The sequence below is a fragment of the Lissotriton helveticus genome, chromosome 10 (genome assembly GCF_964261635.1).
Source record: "Lissotriton helveticus chromosome 10, aLisHel1.1, whole genome shotgun sequence".
Taxonomy (NCBI): Eukaryota; Metazoa; Chordata; class Amphibia; order Caudata; family Salamandridae; genus Lissotriton; species Lissotriton helveticus.
The window spans coordinates 386401708-386422521 of NC_136071.1; the positions used below are offsets into that span (position 1 = coordinate 386401708).

Here is a 20814-nt window from a genome sequence, read left to right on the forward strand (position 1 = left end):
GTTCTAATATGCAAGTGAAAGCGGAACCCACTGAGAGATTTGAATAGATGGCTCTGGGGAATACAATTCCCAACATGCAGCATGAACTGAGTGCATCCTACCTATGGCTTTGCTAACCAATAGCAGCATGCAGTGTAATTTAAATAAAGGAGCAATCTGCTATGACTTGTAAACAGCCTATGATGGGCGGAAAGCTCTGAAACGCATTAGGCACCTTCACTTACAGTGATGTTAAGGCGAGTGACATCAGTGAAAGTCGTGGCTGGCTTGCAGCAGAGAGAGAGAGAGAGAGAGAGAGACTCATTAAGGATTGATTTCTGAAATGACAGTAGGAGTGTGGTGACCGGCACCAAAAAGATACTGCACCTGCCAAGAATCCCAAATAATTGACATATGCATTAACTATGGAGAGTGAAAAAGGGCTTTTTGTGATTCCTTGTAAATCCATTTAGTGGTTTTTGAGCAATTATATTACATGCCGCGAAGGATCAGCGGATACAATCTCTTCAAGAGATCTGATTGGTTGCCCCCACATTAGCAGCGATGCAGTGGCAGTTGTCCTAAGGTAACTATAACTCACGCCCTGGTCATGCACTGCTAATACCCCACATAATACATCAATCATGACATCTTTATAACGGCATTAATATTATCACTGCAAAATGTGCTATGAAATTATGGATGAGAAAACTATACATGGTGTGGGTACAAGTTATAGTTACCTTGGGGCACGGGATATGGTTACTTGAGTGAACTAGAACTGGTGAATTTCATTGGTTCTGTGGGTGTAAAACATTATGTTGACACTGAAATTGATTTTGTATGTTTAAAGCGTTATAGTTTGGTGGGGATTTCAGTGACAACATAACCTTATTTCAGCTTTCACTTTTGTAAAAGAAAATAGTAACCTCCATTACTCTGCACAGTGTTGTGTTTTTCATAGCCTCCACAAAAAAAATGACTTGTTAGCATGCCAGGGTGTGCTTTCAAGAACAATCTACCTTTTGCTAAGTACACAACACTAATAAAATGTCTTAGTAATTTATTATTTTTGGCTATTGCCACGAGGCTCGTTCCACAGTGTTTCAAATCTTTATTTTTGTCAGTATTTTCAATTATTATCTTTACGCTGTAGAAGAGACCTAACGAAAGCCTAGTATATCTGAGAATCGACAACTTTGCCTAGCATAGTAACGGTAAGTTTCAATTCTTTTAAGGACACGGAGGCGAGAATTATGCTTTTTCCCTTCTTCGCTGTTTATTTTATACAACACACAGCAGACAAAAAGCAATAACATTGAGCCCTAAACCTCAGAACAAAGGCTAAGGGCTACAACATCAGTTAAATTTTTCAGAAAAACTACAAGTACCATGATATCCAGCAAGACAGTCCACAGCATAGTCCTTCCCCAATGTCCATGACAGCTAGGTAGGACGTCCTCCCTGTGACCACTTCCTCTTTCTTTGCGCGAGTCACGCCATGATGTTACTGGTCTTGTTTCGCACCATCGTTTCCTAGCAAAAAACACACAACAGCATCAGCGGTGTAAGGACAAAAATCCCTATGTACACCATCAGGAAAAATGACTGTGAGAACATCGAAGTTCATAACTACTCATCTGAGAAAACCTGAGTCCTTACTGTAGTACGGGAGGGATCGCTTCCGCAGGAGGCTCGGGAGGGATAATCCTCGCCTCCGTGTCCTTAATATAATTGAAACTTACCGTTACTATGCTAGGCAAATTTTGATTCTATGTCAGGACCGGAGGCTTCAGATTATGCTAGTTCAAAGCTTACTTACCACCAATTGTGCAATATCCACCACCGGTTTAAAGTAGAACCGTTTAAAGGTGGATTCCGAGGACCAGTCCGCAGCGCGCATCAAGTCCTCTAAGTGGGCTCCCAACGAGAAGGCCTCAGAAGCCATGGCCCCTCTAGCTGAGTGGGCACCGAACTGCTTCGTATCGATACCTGCTTCCTGCATGATCCATCGTACCCATCTGGCGATGGTGGGTGAGGAGACAGCCTTGTGTGGTTTTCACAACGCAATCAGCAGCTGTCGTTCGCCCCGAGGACGAAGTTCAAGGGTCAACTCCTCGTATGCCTTCAAGCGTGAAGTAGTGTGGCTCACTGGTTAGAGGCGGCAGACCCGAGAGCAGAGGACGGCCCGGGACCAGGGTTCGATTCCCGGCGCGGCAGGTTTCTGGACCAGGGTCAGCGGACTCGATAATTCTCTCGCCTCGGTGCCCACTCTGATCAGCATTCACACTCGGCAACTCTGGGCATTAGCTTGCCTCATCTTCACTAACGGCCCCACCAGACCGCCGGGGATGCCTGGTCTCACCCTGGAGATACCCATTAAGGGACCATCTCTCAGGGAAGCCAGGAAGGGTTTCGCAGCGGTCGAAGCGCCTTGGGACCCTACGGGTAAGTAGTGCGCTATATAAATGCCTATACATACAAGCATTGAACCACACAGAGTTTGGGGGCGTCGACAAAATACGGATAGGAAATCGTCCTTGACGCACATTTCGTGCGGCGCCCCAACGTGAAGACAACCCCATCCGGGGAAAAATCCCTCGCTGAAACGTCCAGAGCTCGCACACCCGAAACCCGCCTGCATGAAACCAGGCACAAAAGCATTGTAACTTCGCCGATAGCTCTTTCAAGGACAGATACTTATTCGGCTGCCAAGACAAAAAGAGATTTAAAACAATATTGACGTCCCAAAGAACCGAATACCGCGGCTCTGGGGGTAAAAAGAGACGAATTCCCCTCAAAAGTCTACAAACAAAAGGATGTTCCCCATTCGGCACACCTTCCACCGGATGGTGGGCTGCCGAGATCGCTGAACGCATCGCATTGACAGTGCGGTAGGCTAGGCCGGCCGAAGCCGATTCCGCCAGGAAGTTCAAAACTGGAACGACGCCCGTGACCAGGGGATCCAAGCCCCGTTGAAGACACCAACGGGACCACTTATTCCAAGCTGAGCGGTACCGCTTTGCCGTGCTACTGGCTCAGGCCTTGGAAAGGAAATTTTCAGCTGGTCCCGAAAGGCCTGGGAGCGACGCCTGAAAGCCTCTATGCCATGAGGTGAAGAGAGCTCGGCATCACCAGAGGATGGGGTTCCCCGTCCGCGTTGAGAAGAAGATGCGGAAACCGGGGGTGTAGGATTGGAGAATCCCAAGAAAGTTCCAGAAGAACTGGAAACCAAACTTGAGACCTCCACAAGGGTTTCACCATGACCACGTCCGCTCGCTGGCGGCGAAGCTGCGCCGCCGCCCTCAGCACCATTGAAAACTGAGGCAAGACATAGGACCTCTCTAGACTCCAGTCCTGGAGAAAGGCATCCGTGGCCTCTGCGAGAGGGTGCGGCCTCCAGCTGAAAAAACACGGGAGCTGATGGTCCAGACGAGATGCAAAGAGGTCTACCGAGAACTGGCCCCAAAGACTGTCCAGCCACCTGAAGACCTGTACGTCCAGTTTCCACTGCCTGTAGTCCCGCAAGTGCCGGGAGTGCCAATCCGCCACCTGGTTGGCTTGACCTGGTAAGTACTCCGCTGTCACTGACACGTGGTGTGCCAGACAGTAATCCCAGAAATCCTTCGCCAAATCCGCTAGGGCCTTGGAGCGAGGGCCACCCAGGTGGTTGACATAACGGACCGCGGAGATGTTGTCCATCCTGAGCAGGACGGAGGAGCGAACTGAATCCTTGGTCCAACAGCGCACCGCGAAGGACCCCGCCAACAGTTCTAAGCAGTTGATATGCAGCTCCTCTTCCTCGGACGACCAGGCGCCGCCTGTGGAAAACTCCCCACAACGGGTGCCCCAACCGGCCCTGCTGGTGTTGGACTCTATCACCAAATCCGGAACCAGGCCGAAAATCGCCCGACCGTTCCAGGCCTCCATATGGGCGAGCCACCAGGCCATTTCCTCCTTCACTTTTACTGAGAGGGGAATCACCTGATCGTAAGTCAGTCCCCGACGGAGATGATGCGCCTTGAGGCGTTGAAGGGCCCGATAGTGGAGGGGCCCCGGAAAGATTGCCTGGATGGAGGAGGAAAGTAGCCCCACCACCCGGGCAATCTGGCGGAGAGATGTGTGGGATCTCGATCCTCTGACGCAAGATGTGGCGAATCTTTCCCATCTTCTTGGGAGGTAGACTCAAGGTGCACTGCACCGAGTCCACGGTAAAATCTAGAAACACCACTGTCTGAGAAGGAGAGGGAACCGACCTTTCCTTGTTCACGACAAACCCTAGCCCCTGGAGCAGGGACACGGTCTGCCGAAGTTGAAGGATTAGCTTCCTGGGACATTGCGCCATCAACAGGATGTCGTCTAAATAGACAATCATCCGAACTCCTTGGCCCTGCAAGTGTTCCACTACCGGGTGGAGCAGCTTGGTGAAGCACCAAGGTGCCGAGGAAAGCCCGAATGGAAGGGCGGTAAACTAGAAAACCTGGCCCATCCACCGGAACTGAAGAAAACGACAATGCGGGGGGTGAATAGGAACCACCAAATACGCATCTTTGAGGTCCAGCCGGACCATCCAGTCGTTGGGCAATAGCACGTCCCACAACAGACGGACACCCTCCATCTTGAAATGTCGGTAAACCAACCAGCCGTTGAACTCTTTGAGGTTGATTACCGGCCGCTTGCCACCATCTGCCTTTTCCACCAGAAACAGATTGCTCGAAAACCCGGCAGGGTGTTGTGTTGAACGAAAAATGGCCCCTTTGCACAGCAAATCGAGACCTCCTTGTCGACCAACTGTGCGTCTGCATGAGAGAAAACGATAGGGTGTGAAGGCCTGCGTTGGTGGGGCCGATCGTAAAATTCTATGCGAAATCTGCGGACAGTCTGTAAGACCCATGCGAAATCTGCGGACAGGCTGTAAGACCCATGTGTCCGACGTGATCGCGGCCCAGGTCTCCGGAAACGAGGCTAACCGCCCCTCAATGCGGACTTGGTCCGCCAAAATAACACTCACCGTTTGAAGTGTTTCCAGCGGTGTTTTGGAATCCACCTCGGCCTCGGAAGCGTTGGCCCCTGGTGGGGGAGAAGGTATTGTAATTCTTTGAGGCATTAAATTGACCTCGGCCGGAGCCTTGATTTCTGTTGCCAGACTGCTGTTGACCGCCACGGCCGGACGCGCGGCCCCCACCGCGACCGCCACCCCGGGAGAAACGTTGCTGGAAGACTTTCTTAATGCTCGACTGAGCCCTATCCAGGGACGTAAAGGTAGACTTCCCTAGCTCTTTTATGAAAGGGTCCCCAAAGAGTACCCCTTGGGCTACCACCCCCGCCTCAGAGGAGGCCAAGTCGCCCAGTTTCGGGTCTAGTTTTATCAAGAGGGACCTTCGATACTCGGTCGAGAAGGCACAATTCGCATTCCCTAGGAAAACTACCACTCTCTGAGCCCAATTGGACAATACGTCCGGGGAAATGGTCGCACCTGACACTTTAGCCTCTTCCGCCGTATCTAGGATTTTCGTGATAGGCCCTATGGTGTCCAAAAGCTTGTCCTGACAGGAACGCCAGGACCGATCGATCCCCTTGCGAGGATCTTTAACGAACTTCGCAAGAAAGGTGGCCATCTTAGGATCCAACTCGGGTGTAAGGGCCACTTTGCCCTCCAACGTAGGTCTAGGACACTCTCCCCGCAGACAACTCCTTGCTTCCTTTTCCAGGGGCTTGCGGAGGCGTCCTTCTCCCCAGGGGTCCAGGCAGCCGACCGCAGATGCATTATTTCATCCGGATCCAGCATGCCTGAACTATCCTGGGTCAATTCGGCGTCGGAGCCCGAAGGCCGCCAAGAATGCACAGACCCATCCTCGTCATCCTTGTCTGCCGGCGACTTTCCACCCGGGGATGAGGGTGCCGTACCTATGGACACCGAAGGTCCCGGGGTTGGTGGAGGCGCAGGGGTAGGCACGGTCGCCTTAGCCAGAAAAGCGTCACGCAAACGCTCAAAGGCATCCCTGTCCACACCCTGCGTCGCCCCAGAAACCCCTTCCTTACACACCTTCTTAGGGGCAGGGTGGTCACTGCCCGCTTGGGCTGCCGCAGTGCCAGCGACCCCTAAATGGGCCTGAGTCACCCTTTCACACTCCTGCATAATGCGGTCCTAACATTTCTTGTACACAGCGGTATATAGAACTATCCACCACACTATAGAATTCCTCATCATTCAAATACTGATGGGATTCTTCCTCCTCATAATATTCCTCCTAATCCATGACAATACACCCTCCTGGCAGACCTACTACCCTCTAGCAAGGAAAGACTGCTGGACACAAGATCAGGGCCACAGGCAGGAACCTGCGCAAATTGTGGGGCAGACCGAATCTGCAACTTTGGTCCCGGTGGAACCGGAATAAGGGGGGGGACACCAACCCCACAGCGCGCAGACTCTCAAGTGGACCGGGTCAATGCCACCTCCCTGCTCGCTGGAAATTAGAAAAATATGCAGGATTTTCAACAGGTGCCCCAAAAAACTCCCGCAGACGGCAAAGCGGTAAAACCGCTTTACTGACCCCCAGCGGGGCGTATCAAGGGCAATAGGGTGGAATACAGACTCGGGGAGGCCCTGAGCGTAGCGGTGAGGCAGCAAGAAAGGCTCCGGCGGATCGCTTTCCTCAGAGCGGTTCTCCTGAAGAGAAAACCGCGCTGAGACTAACGAGACGCTCTGGCGCCCCCTAGCGGCCGGAGGAGGCCGCGAAACCAGGGAAATCGCGTAAGGAACCGCAAGAGTCCCCGCGATCCATGAGGGGCTCTGAAAAGGAAAACAGAGCAAGCAAACAGTATACAAAGCGGTAATATTAAGACAACCAAACGCTTTGTACGGCAAAACACTCAAATAGCCCCAAAATCCCAACAAAATGAGGGGATGAGGTCAAAACCACTTAACTGGCTGCGAAGCAGCGAAGAAAGAGGAAGTGGTCACAGGGAGGACGTCCTACCTAGCTGTCATGGACATTGGGGAAGGACTATGCTGTGGACTGTCTTTCTGGATATCATGGGACTTGTCGTTTTTCTGAAAAATGTAACTGATGTTGTAGCCCTTATCCTTTGTTCTGAGGTTTAGGGCTCAAGTTATTGCTTTTTTGCTGCTGTGTGTTGTATAAAATAAACAGCAAAGAAGGGAAAAAGCATAATCTGAAACCTCCGGTCCTGACATAGAATTCTATATTTATATCAACAGTCCAATAAATCCAGTGACCTCTGTGCTTTTGTACGAAAAAAATAACTTTAATACATTATCTGTAGCTGCTGCATTTATATTAAACAACTTATGCAGAAAAGAGTTGACCCACATTAGTGATCTCTATTGTACAAAAATAGCATTTCCTTCCTGCTAATACCATCCTCTGCTTGTGGCTCTGTGTATATGACAAAGTGTTGTTATTAAATGTAAATTTCCTACTCAAGTAACTTAGGATCTTTATTTCTGCAGATGAGCCTGACCCATTGTCTGAAGAAATGATCAAGAAGAATGTCCAGACAATGTTTACTTAAAAGCGATTCATTCGGAAGAAGCACAATCTTTCTCTGTGTCAAAAATGTACAGAACAGATAGCATCCAAATGAAGACAGTGGATGCATAGAAAGCTTCATAGTATCTGTCAGGAACATGTAAACTTTCCACAACGGGAAGAACTTACAGGGAGTTGAGAACATTCTTCAGTATGGTGTGAGAAAACCCTGCACATGGGCAAGAAAAAACGTATGAACCTAACATAGTACTACAGAAAAGTCTTCCAGGAAATTCAGAGAGCTCTTCCATCCCCTGTGCAACTGAACTAAGAACATTTAGAGTAAAAACACCCTACACAGGAAGTGGCAAGTATATCAACTGTATCGGAGAAGTGCTTTTAAAAAGTAATGAAAAACTTTACACAATAGAAAATTTATGAGGGGAGTATTTTTTACTCATCCATTCCCTGCCTAAAACAATATGAAAACCCCACTGAAACCCTTGCATTTTGGATATGTGATGCATGTCCCTCACATATTTTGACAGATGGCATGAATAAACACTATTATACAGCAGAGAATTGTTACAGCAAACTTAACTGGCACATTCTGCCACAATACCAAATAGAGCCACCTCTGAAAAAGAAAACTGTTGGGAGCCTAAAAGACTCTTGCACACTTACAATGAAACTTAGAAACTTTAAGAAACAATTGGCTAAAACAGGATCATCAGTTGCCTGCAAAAAAGAACCAAAAACAAGCTGTTCAAAAAAAGAGAAACCGAAAAAAAAGAAAACTTTACATACCTGTGAAGAATGTGGGAAAAGTTTCAAATTCAAGTCTGTGCTGTTGAAACACGTTAGAATCCACTCCACTGAGAGACCTTTTGAATGTAAAGTGTGTGGAGCGGATTTCAAACAATATGGCTGCCTCCTTGCACATAATAAAATCCATGGTCCACCAAGGTTCACCTGTCAGGAATGTGGCAAACAATTTGTTTACAATACGCCGTTTCGCCTACATTCTTTGAGGCATACCCATAACATTGAGAAGTCTCATGTCTGTAGTGAGTGTGGTAAATGCTTTGCAAGTGAAGAAAGATTAAAGTTGCATCAAAAAACTCACTGGAAAGCATCTTGGCACGAGAAAGAGAATGTCCCTTTCACATGTAACATTTGTGATCAAACATTCACGTATTTTAAAAATCTAAAGGTTCATGAGAGGATTCACTCTACAGAGAAAATCTTCAGCTGCAGGGAGTGCTGGAAGGTTTTCAGCTGTGAAGGGTCACTGCAGAAGCATTTGAAACAACATGCTGAAGGGCAGAAAGTGCTAAAAGGGCTTGTTAAAGACACCTTTTCTTGCACTGAATGCAAAAGGACTTTCCAGAGAGAGGCCAGCCTCATCATCCACCAGTGCAGCGCTCAGGCTGAGAAGCCATTTAAATGCATGACCTGTGGACAAACCTTCAAAAGCGAGAGCAACTTGCAAGCACATGGGCAGGTTCACACAGGAGAAAAATGGCACAGTTGTGAAGAATGTGGGGAGGGGTTCAAAAGTAAAGACACTCTTTGGAAACATGAGCTACTACACACTGGGCAGAAGGCATATGAGTGTGGTTGTTGTTGGAGACTCTTTGAAAGTGATTCTGCACTGAAAAGTCACATGGAAATCAGCAACCACTTGAGAGCAGAGATTCTGGAGCAGGGGGGGCACTTGGGAAAAGAAACGTTTCCTAAGACCACTTCTAATATTACTATTGAAGGAGATAAATCGTTTAAGTGTACAATTTGTGGGATACCCTACAATCATGATATCGAACGATTGGTGCACGAGCGCTTCCACACAAATGAGAACGACTATAGTTGCATCCAATGTACAAAGTGCTTCAAAAGCAAAATTGACTTGTGGAAACACCTCCCTACACATACTAGAAATAGAAACAAGTCTCACGGTCCTTACAAGTGTAATGACTGTGGGAAAACATTTACTTACAAGTCTTCCCAGACCAAGCACAAGCGAATCCACACAGGAGAGATGCCTTACAAGTGTGCAGATTGTGGGAAAACCTACAGATGGCGGGGTTTACTTGAGGGCCACAAGAGAACCCACACAGGAGAGAAGCCTTACCAGTGTGACCATTGTGAGAAAAGGTTTGCCTATTATAGTTCATTCTGTGTGCACCGTAAAATCCATTCAGCAGTGAAGGATTTCAAGTGCCTTAAGTGTGAAAGAACCTTTTCATACAAACATCAGTTAACACGTCACCAGGCCATCCACATGGAAGAGAAGCAATTTTCATGTTCAGATTGTGGGAAGAGATATTGGTATAAGGGGAGTCTTAGAAGTCACAGGAAAAGCCATACTGGTGGCAGTAGGTCTTATTGCACTCGCAGTAGATTTTCTTGCACAGAGTGCAAGAAGACCTTTGCTGGGAAAAAGGCTCTGACAGTTCACCTGAGATTGCACACACTAGTGATTTCACACCAGTGTGCAGAGTGTGGGGAAAGCTTCATTTCAGAGATGAAACTCCACAACCATCTCAAAAGACTCCACAAGCATCTCAAAAGACTCCACAACGATCTGAAAAGCCACAATGGACAGAATTTGTTTTCCTGTGCAGAATGTGGGAAAAGCTTTACTCGTAGGCCTTACCTCTACAAGCACGAAAGAAGGCACGAAAAAAGGCACTCATTGAACAGGCCATTTGTGTGCTTAGTTTGCGGGAAAAGTTTCAAATCTAAGCCACAGCTGTCTAGCCATGAGAAAATCCCTTGTAGGAAAATATCATTCTCCTGCTCAGATGATGGCAAAAGCTTAAATCCAATGACTAAACTATCTTCTCACCACATGGTCCAGTCAAAAGAGACGTCTAACAATTGTACAGCAAGCAAAAGAGATCTAGACGAAGCAGAGCACCTGAGACTGGACCAGACTTCCAGCTTAAAGAATCCCTTGGCAGTCCAGAGTGAGAAGACTGGACAGACGCCTACTATAACCATTCTGACTGCCTCTGTACCGACTATAGTTACACATCAAGTGACAATACTTTGGCTTGGAAAACCAAATGCAGCCATATCTAAAGTTGCAATACCTCAGCTGGGGACATATCCAAATGGCCACAAAAGCATACATAGTTTAGGCCAAGTAAAGCAACCAGGTGTGGAACAAACTACCAGTGTAGAGAATTCCTTACCTTCCCCTCAAAATGACCAAATTGGAAATATGCCTGCTGCAGCAACACTGGCTGCATCCATATCAAATGCTGTTACACATAATATGGTGATGACTCCTGTTAAGTTTGCAGATTCTATTTCTTCTGCTATGAAACTAGTTGCTGTTGCCAAGCGGACTGCAAGAAAGTCATACTTGAGGAAACTTTCAGTGGCCATGCCTGTTTCTGACAAGACCTTCAAGACCCATTCTGAACCAGAATTTCCAGTTATTGCAATGCCTGAAGCTGTTGCTACTCCCCCTCCTACCATCCCAAACACCACCTCTGTCATCTGCACCCCTAATGCATCTGTGAAACCAAACCAGGAAACTCCTTCACAGCCATGTGTGGTTTCCACTGCAGAGATGTCCTTCTGGTGTGCCGACTGTGGGATGGGCTGGAAGGATAAGGCCGACTTCAGTGAACATCAGAAGATTTGGCATGAGACCAAGAGCCCACAGCTATGTTTGCACTGTGTTGAGACATTTCATTCAAAGTTTGACCTTGAAAAACATAGCAGAACCCACAGATCTGATGATCTTGTTGTCGATATGCCTGCTTCAACATTACCTGTAGTGACAACTCATTCTTCAGTTTTACCTGGTGTCACAGAGTCTGTTAACACTGCACCACCAGCAGGTGTGGTTATTGTGCCAAAATCTGAAGAAGAATCCCCTTCTGCAATAGCCGATTCTACTGCAACTCATTCTGCAGTTATACCCGCTGCTGTTACTTGTGCTACATGCGGTGATAGTTTTCACCAAATCGGCATTCTCGTGGATCACCTGAAGACCCATGTCGCCAATGTTTGTAACGACAATGGGTGTAAACAAGAAGAAAACCCATCTGGTCTTTGTGGGATTGAATCTGCTGAAAGATCCTTTTGTTGTGATCTCTGCATGCTGGACTTCAAGAGTGAGGCTTTGTTTATTGAACATCTGAGGTGTTGTCCTAGTACTTCATTGCAGAAGCCATATGAATGCTGTGAGAAGTCCTTTCTTACAAAGCTTGACTTCGATGTGCATTGCAAAACTCACATGGAAAGGCTTTGTCTTGACCCTGCTTCTGTGATTTCCCCCTTAATTACATTGCCTGCTCCGACCACATCTACTGTTACCATGCCTTCTGTGACACAGTTTGCTGATTCGGTTCTCAATGCGAGCATGCCTGCTGCAGCCCAATCTGCTTCAACCATGTCTTCTTCAGGCACAGTTGCTGTAGCGAGCTCTCCTGTTGATGGTTTTGTTCTCATGGTTCCTACACTATCTGTTGCCATGCCGGATGCTTCGGCAGTCTGTTACAATCCTAATATCTCTGGAATTCACCACCAAGAAGCCCTGCCACCGTTATGTGAATCTTCCGTAACCGAGGGAGCCTATGGGTGTGTCGACTGTTCAATGGGCTTCAGGTATAAGGCTATGTTGGGTAGGCACCGGGCCATATGGCACACAGCGAAAAAACTTAAACCATGTCCGAAGTGTGATCAGACATTTAGCACAAGGTTTGAAAATGAAATGCACAGAAATGTTTGTACTGACAAAATCAGGAGCCTGGTAACCCCTGCTGGCATTGCACCTCCTGTCGCCCCCCTTAATGCTAACAAGCCTATAGTACACACACCTGCTTGGACCGAGACTAATTGTGCCAGCCCCAATGTGGCGAAACATGGTGTGCACCTTTATGCTGATTCCCCTGCTACCAATGTGCCTGCTGCAGTCATTCCTGCTGCAAACATGCCTTCTGTGACACCACATTATGTAACCATCCCTGCAGATACCGTATCTGCAGCAGCCACCTCTTCTGAAACTCTTTATGCTGCAAACAAAGATTCTCTGACGGAGCTCAATGATACAATATGCGCAACATCCAAGCCTGCCGCCAGGCACAGTGTGGACATACCTGCAGAGACCAACTCTGTTGTGAGCATGCCTTTTGTAACAGAGCTTAATGATACTGTGCCTATTATGGTCAAGCATGCTGACCCACTTTTAGAGGCTATGATTAGAGCAAACATACTTACTGAGACGAAGATTGCTGCAAAACAGCTTTCTGGTACCCTGCACATTGAAGAAATGTATGCTCCAACTGAGCCTGAAGGAAGGAAACCTGTTGAGACCACAACATCTTCATCTCAACCTGCTCCAGGTTTAGCTTCCATGATACAGTTTCCAGCAACTAATCCTGATAACCCCAAGCTTGTTGCAAACACAGCTGCTTCCTCCATGCCTACTTCAGCCAAGCGTGTTTGGAATGTGCTTGCTGATCCCACCTTCATAGTTGGAAGGTCTGGAACAGAGGAACCTGCTGTGACCACATGTCCTATAATAACACCAGCTGTAACTATGTCAATTACAGCTAAGACTCATTCAACCCAATCTGAAGTGACGGTAAGTCCTGCTAACAAGCCTGTTTCAATGGAGTCGGCTGATAGCGCACTGATTGAGAGAAGTCCCACTACAGAGAAACCTATGGCAGATTCTGCTCTTACCACATGTAAAGCAACCAATTCTACTATGGCCATACCCACAGTGACCAAACCTACTTCAGTGAAGGATACACTAGAAGAAATTGGTGGTAACATGCTCATTCAAGGACAGCATACTGTAGTCATGCCTGCTGTCTCCAAACCAGATTTAATCAAACCTAATATGATGAGGACTACTTCATTAGGGCTTAACGATTTGATTGCCAATGTAGCCTCACCCAGGGACATGTTTTGTGAATATATGCCTACAGTAACTATGTCAGAAGCAACCAGGCCTGCTGCAATGCAGTGTGACGCTACCTTGCTCATTGAGGGAAAGACAACTGTCTGTCCGTCTACTTTGACCACCCCTTCCACAACCACCTTTTCAATTACATCTGCCACATCCACATCTGTAGCAAGTAGTCATACTGTAACACGGCCAGCTTTACTGACCTCTGCTGTGTCTGCACCTGCTGTTAAGGAGCTTGATGATAGAACCCTCAATGAAGGAAAGACTACTTCTAGCAATCCTGCTACAACCACAACTGCTGCAACTAGTCCTGTTGCTGCCATGCCTAATGCTGTCACACCGGTCACTATCACGCAGGACAGGGATGGACTCGATCAGAAAACTGTACTCCTTTTACGCTGGAAAATCCATCCAGCAATGGGATCCCAAGTGCATGAGGAAGCTAGTGCCCCTGTAGATGACAGTATAGGATGTCCCAACCCCCCCCCCACTAACTTAACAAGTGGAGTCTCCAAACAACTCAGTCAATTCCAAAAGGGCTCAGCTTGAAGTAGTTTTATTTCCTTTTGTCAACCCTTTATGAAACCAGTACCATAAATGTTTATACAGACAAAGAAATCTTCATTGCTATGATCATTTTCAACTCTGAATCCCACAGTGACATGTGAACACGCCACGTCATAGAACAACCTACATTCTTCAAACCTAATCTGATCCCCTGCTTAAAAGTACTTCCTGCGGTCACTGATCCAAGAAGACACTTGCTCCCGGAACAATTCCTGTAATAAACACATCTTTCAAGAGTCACTGATATGAGTCTGCACGGACTGTAAAACGTTGCATTCATTGAATATACAGTTTACGGCAATTTTTGGGGGTTGTCTTAATGAGAGCTAAATGGTGTTAGCAATTGAAAAGAAGATTAGGCAGAGCTCCAGATTGTGTCAATGTAAACAATCGAAACTTAGAGGAGAATTAGCTCATTGTGTATTGAGTGAGAAAGAAAATACAGAGGTAGAGAGTGAGAAAAAGATGGACATGAAAGGATTACATTGAATTTGGGAGCAAAACGGTGCAAGAAAAAGAAAGTCGGAAAGATTGTGAGAAAGCAAGTCTTCATTTCATTCAACTAGTTTGCCATCCTCCCTGTCCAGTGGGTGGCAAAACCAACACTTCATCTGAGCAACCCACAGGCGCTCGTATACACCTTATACCTCAGGTACCTACTTTATGTAATTATTTAGAGTGTGGTTACTTACTAGCTGCACCTATGATAGTTGTGTATCTTCAATATAATTTGAATGCAATTTGTGAGAACTGCACATATGAATGTGTTTCATTTAAATCTGTTGTATTCTAACCATTCTCCACCTGGTTTCATTCATACGTGCTTTCACTACACACTTTCCTCAATTACTTTCAACTGCATTATTCCACTTTTCCTTAAAGTAAACTTTTCTTTTTAAACACAATACTGTTTCCTTTAAGAAAAACTTGCTGCATAAAAAGGTTTACTTTATTTAAAGGTGATCATATGGGCAGTGCTGGTCTTCAGATCTTATCAAGCCTCCATCACTGCGATGACTTCAGTCAGATTGTGTTGCAATTTGCGACCTAACTCATTAATTAATATTCATGAAGTAGGTTAGACTACAACCCACTCCAAATGGGAAATTTGCCGAACAAATTACTAATACTTTAAAAATAGTGCTATTTATTGAAACACATGCCAGTGATATCTGAGGTACACCACTCCATACATAACATCAGCATACTCATCCAACACATAGGGATCATGTGACCCAGGGCAAACCACACTCCCACCCCGGCACAGGGCAACATTTTCCATAGTATCTCCTATTGGCTATTGAAATCCATTTTCCACTGAAACTATGTCACCCCATACAGATATATCTTTATTTGCACCAAACCTTCTCACTCATTCCATTTCGGGATCCAAAGTGTCTTGATTTAGGAGGACGGACTGCAGAGGGCTACTGGAATTATGTGATTGTGCGGCTGTGGGTTTTTTCGCATAATTATAGATTTTCCGCATTTGCCCCATAATCTGTAGATTTCAACACAAATGTTTCTAGCTCAAATTCTCGAATGGTTCAAATGTTACTAAAAATGCAGCAACACCTGTTGCTGCGCAGTAGAAGGCCCTTTGTAAATGTTGACTGGCCTCCTTTCTGTTGCTTATTGCTAATAGTGGGTGTTAAACTGGTACTAACGAGATGAGGCAGAAACAGTGCAGGGCTCGAAAATTCCACTCGACCGCTCGCATAGTCGAGCTAAATTTAACAAGGTCGAGCTGTTTTAGGTCCTACTCGCCCTATCCGGCGAGTAGGAAAACAAACCAACTTTTGTCCTCTGTATGTGAAAACGGAGCAAATATGACAAGATAACAAGATTTAAAGGCATTTTTATTGCTCACAAAGTTAATGAGCAATAAAGAGGCCTTTAAATCTTATCTTGTCACATTTGCTCCACTTTCACAGACGGAGGTCAAGTAGGTTGCAGTTAGGTCGAGTACATTTTTTAAGGTACTTGATGTTTCGAGCCCTGCAGTGTAACAAATGTAAACAATTTAAAATAATGAAGTACTGCTATCACACAGAATGTGCTGTCATTTGCCGCATAATTTGCCTTTTCTAGCCACATAATTTACTTTACCCTGCCGCATAATTTGTCCCTTCCATGCTGTTCATTCCAGTGGCCCTGCATATATTCTTAGGTCACTGGGTCTGTGCCATCATAGTATTGTAGAGTTCCAATTGATCATTACAGTACACAATGTCTTTGCAATCAGTCTTGTACTCTGGGTCTGCTGTCTTCTCTCCACACACAGGATTTCAGTCTCTTCATCAGCAGGAGTGCCAGCAAGCTTACCGCCTCACAGAGCTCAGAACATTTTTGGCATATCCCAGTAATGCCATTATTGGGGCTAACTCTACCACATCGTCTATCATAGTCTACAGTACCACACCCACTTATTGGCAGTATTCTGGCACCACCACACTAGGTGTAAGAAATCCACATACAAGATTCTGCATCTAGCGCAGCGGAAGTGCTCTTTAAGTTTGTTTAGAAATATGGTGTGAGGGGAGCGATAAGCGTGCTGGATGTATTTAAAATGAATAAGTCGCAGTCTGCCGTTGGGTGACAGTTCTTCAATCTGGCTACGGTATTAGACCCACTCAGTCTGAAAGGTCCCTTCACAGAACCATCTCCCACTGTGCTCTCGCCTTGAGGTTCGGCATGGGGGTTTCAGCTTGGATGGAGGGGTATACCCCTCCTTCAGTTTGTCAACAACCATTTCACTGTGGTGCAAGTAGAAATAATGTTTGTATTTTTCACTCTGGGGTTTCTTGTGTGAAAGCCATGCACTCTAAAAACCAACTTGACAGGAATATATCGCCCATCGTATCTAAACCCCATATGTGCAATTGTCGGAGACTACTTGCATTGCAAGTGAATGAGTGTAACAGGTACTGGTTCATGGCTTGTTTAGGGGAATAGCCTATTGGAGAGCTGTCTACTACAAATGTTATCCCATGCTGCTTGCGTATATGCTGCTGTGTTGATCTCCATTCCGTTGCAGCTTGGGTTCTGTCCCCACAGCTATGTCATTGGATTCGGGTAAGCGCCATGTTCAGTTGGCAGGTGCACCATGTATGGGAGAGGATAATGCCATAAAAGCCCAAAGTGCGCTTGGACGCACTTACAGTAGAGTTCAGGGTCAGGGACAGCTAGACCACCCCGTTCATAAGGTGGTAGTCCAGGTCAATGGAAAGTCCAGCTAAAGTGTGATGTTGTCTGCATATAATGAGATGATTAAGTTGCAAGGCAAGTTCTTTAGCAAGTGCATAGAGTATGGGGGCACCCTTGGGGAGTGCTTCGATTAATAGCTAACAGTTCAGGGAGCAGACCACCCATCCTAATCTGGGCAGTTGGGGCAGCATATAGTAGCCATACCTGGCGAATGATGTACCCCTCATGACAACCCTGAAATTATGTGATGCCATTCGATCGAATCAACAACTTGGACTATAAAACTGCCTAGGGTCCAGCTGATGTATAAGGGCAAAAGGAGTTCTCTGCTTTTGAACGGTTGATCTACCTACCGGGTATAAATCCTGCCTGATCCAGAAGGACCAGCCCAGGCAGGAAAAAAGCAGCCAGTTCACCAGCTTTTGGCCAGGATTTTTGTGCCTATATTCCAAGAAGGAGGGAGTGAGAAGTGATACAAGGTTTGCTCATCGTCCCAAATGTCGAAAAGGCACGCAGAAATTCCAGAAGCTGGACTTTCTGCAGGCTTTGTTTAAAGAGCACGGCAGTTTGTTTGCCTTTTTAGGTCACGGCTGGCGAAAGCTGCGCGCATGTGCTGCTCTATTCATACGAGAGCTCCTTGGAATCAATACAGATTCCAAAGCTCTCGGAGGCGGAGTGAAGCCCGGCCCATCTTCCTCATTGGCTGGCTTCATCCTGCATGCAAAACGCAGGCTTAGGATTGAAAAAGAGGCTTTTTAGTCCCTCCTTCTTGCCGCCTTGTCTCCTTTTTAACCCCGCCCACCGGGATTTGATCTCTCACCATCGGCCTCACACACGCTCCTTCATTAGCTGGGACGCACTATGTTTCAATTTGGTGCCCCTGCACAATGCAACGCTTTGTCCAATCTCGCTTCGCTCTGGGGCAACAGACTCATACATATTTAATAACGAGTTGGCGGGTAATGTGAATAATCGAACAACTTCCGTCACTTTCACTCAGCGCCCAAGCCAGGGAAGCCTGAAATAGTGTGCTCTATGCAATCTGGTGTCTCACAATACAACTGTACCCAAGAATGCAAAGCAACAGAAGCAGACTCTTTGGAAAACAAGATTAGAAAAGCAATGCATTGGCAAAAGAAGAAAAAAAAGAAAAAATAAGTGTGACCGTTGCAATGGGGGGGCTAGGATGAATAAGGAGGTGACCACACGTGCTTGTTTATTTTAAGGTAATGCCAATCAAAAGAATTAACACCTGAATCCTAGGTGTTTTTAACAAGACCGGTCAGGACCTGCGTAGTCAGAGTCCTTCCTGGATTCTTCTCTCAACTTCAGTGCTTTCCGCTGGGATTCTGGATAACTCTCCACCGAGCCAGGAATAAAGAAAAGAAAGAAAAAAAAGAATACCCCAGGGTTACTGGCTTGTTCCTGCTTTCTAAATAAGGACGAGGAGGGCAGGGGAGTGAGTGGATCACCAGGGACTATCCCCCGTATTGACGAACCATCACAATGTAAACACTCAAGATGTGCTCGGGAGTGTGTAAAGTGAAAACGACGTACACAAGCAGTCCGGTGACCACCCTCACCCACCCCTACCCCATCCCACCCCGTGAAAAGACAAATCCCCGTATCCGGCTCCGTACCTTGTCCAGCCACACTTCTCCAGAAGTGCGGCGGGGCGACTCGTGGTGACGGTGGCTTCCTGGCGTGCTGGTTTCGCTGGTCTGGCCGTCTTCCGAGTCTTCGTCCTTCTTCTTCTTGGGTTCCAAGTCAGCAACGCTGTTCGTCTTCGGATCCTCTATTTCCGGTCCTCCTCCGGCTTTCGCGCTCTCGAATCCTGGCAGGGCTACCTTATCCGCCTCCTCCACAGCTGATTGGCTCCCGGCGGGTGACGTCAGGTTTGTGGGCAATGTCTCAGGGGAAATCCAAGCGGAGTTAAAGGGGCCGTAGGAGTCCTGCGGACGGGGTGGAAATGAACAGATGTTAAAGTCCACACCCCGTCCGTCAGCGTCACCGGGCCCCTGACAATAAGTTTGTGCAATATTGCTCCGGATTGCCAAACTGCCAGTGCTTACGCCGAAAAAGTTGGTTGCTGAACTCAATTAGGGCGCCGATTTACAGTGGTCAAGATATAACACAAGTACTGCTACATTTGTACGAAATTAGCTGAAATTCATTTACTTGTCAAGAGTTTTGACTTCTTTGCTACTTTACCCCCTATTTGTTGCAGAACAATGTACCCAAACTCTGCACTCTAGCCGTCATATAAATCTACAAATGCGTTTAAAATGGCTATGAGCGGTGGAGCACCAAGGGGCCACAGGCTTCTGCAAGAGGTCCTTAAGGGGTTAGGAAGCATCCATCGGCCAAGCGTTTCTGTAGCGTTGCGTTCACTAATTAATTGGTCTCTTGGCGCTAGCGGGGCAGATTGTTGCGTTCAGTTTCAGGGTGATTTCCTATAGAAGGGTATCTGGTATGCGGGTATCGGAGAGGGGGCAGGGAGCTACTTTGTGTTGTTTTTTGCTATGGGTGTATCATAGGGGAGGAAGAGTTCTAGACCACCTATTTCCGGTTTACAGTGTGGCAGTTGTGGGAGTTGTAGCAGGCCTTTGTGTGGGTGAGAGGTATTGTGATATTTCCTACCCTGAAATATCACATCACATCCATTACTCCATAGTAGAGAGTTTATTTTATATTGTCAATCTCTCTCTCGCTCTCGCTCTCGCTCTCTCTCACAGTGTCTCTCCCACTCCACTCTTTCAGATGCTCGCTCATTCACTCTAGTCCACTCTCTCCCACTCACCTCTCTTTCACACTCTCTCTCTCTCTCTCCACTCTTTCAGATGCTCTCTCTCTCGCTCATTCACTCTAGTCCACTCTCTCCCACTCACCGCTCTTTCACTCTCTCACTCTCACTCTCACTGTCACTCTTTGCCTCTTTCACACTCCCTCTCTCCCACTCACCCCACTCTCTCTCTCACACATACCCTCTCACACTCTCTCTTTCTCACTCTCTCCCACTTTGTCTCCCACTCTCCCAGTTACTCTGTCTCACTTTCACACTCTCTCTCTCCAATCCAATCCAATCCAAACAAGCTTTATTCGACATGTAGTCATAAAAGCACATTACAAAAAACGTTTTAAATATATATACATAAAAATGTCGTACATAAATTGCAAAGCTGTTCTGTTGGTTGAAAATTGGCTAAAAATTTCACATCTACCAATGTTAAAACTTATATAAAATTCTTTATCATAAGAACTCAATACGGCCCACTTCATCTCTCCAAATTAAAACCTAATCGGAGTAGACTAGATACATTTAAGTAACAGGGAAATTTTTACAATCCTAGTTCGTGTACTAGCTAGTAAGTTCGCAAAACATTTCACACAGGCACCGATTTTCGCATTATTACCCACATCCACCAAGGTATTTTGCAACTGCTATTGAAATTGTTGATAGGGTACTAGTGCGTATGATCCTTTCAGCTTCCACACTCCTTCTGGCACCTAGTGATTTGCATATGGGACTCAGCCAGAACCGTCGAGGGGCTGCATAGGCAGGGCAGGCGAAAAGCATGTGTGCGACTGTTTCTTTGTGGGCCACACAAGCAGGACACATGTTATTGCTTGAGG

General features: G+C 46.6%; 1 protein-coding gene across 5 annotated transcripts in view; it reads left to right on the plus strand.

Annotated features, from left to right (window-relative positions):
* The window catches only part of LOC144784105 (uncharacterized), a 248791-nt gene that overhangs the window by 86524 nt on the left and 141453 nt on the right, over positions 1 to 20814 (plus strand). For 2 of the 5 annotated variants that reach the window (XR_013601617.1, XR_013601616.1), the window contains exon 2: positions 7457 to 14626. The exons of 1 other annotated variant lie outside the window; for it this stretch is intronic. The gene's annotated coding sequence lies outside the window, so the exon portion shown is untranslated. Of the gene's footprint in view, positions 1 to 7456; positions 14627 to 20814 lie in introns of those variants that run through there. 2 more of the 5 variants (XM_078662788.1, XM_078662789.1) reach the window with 2 other exon arrangements.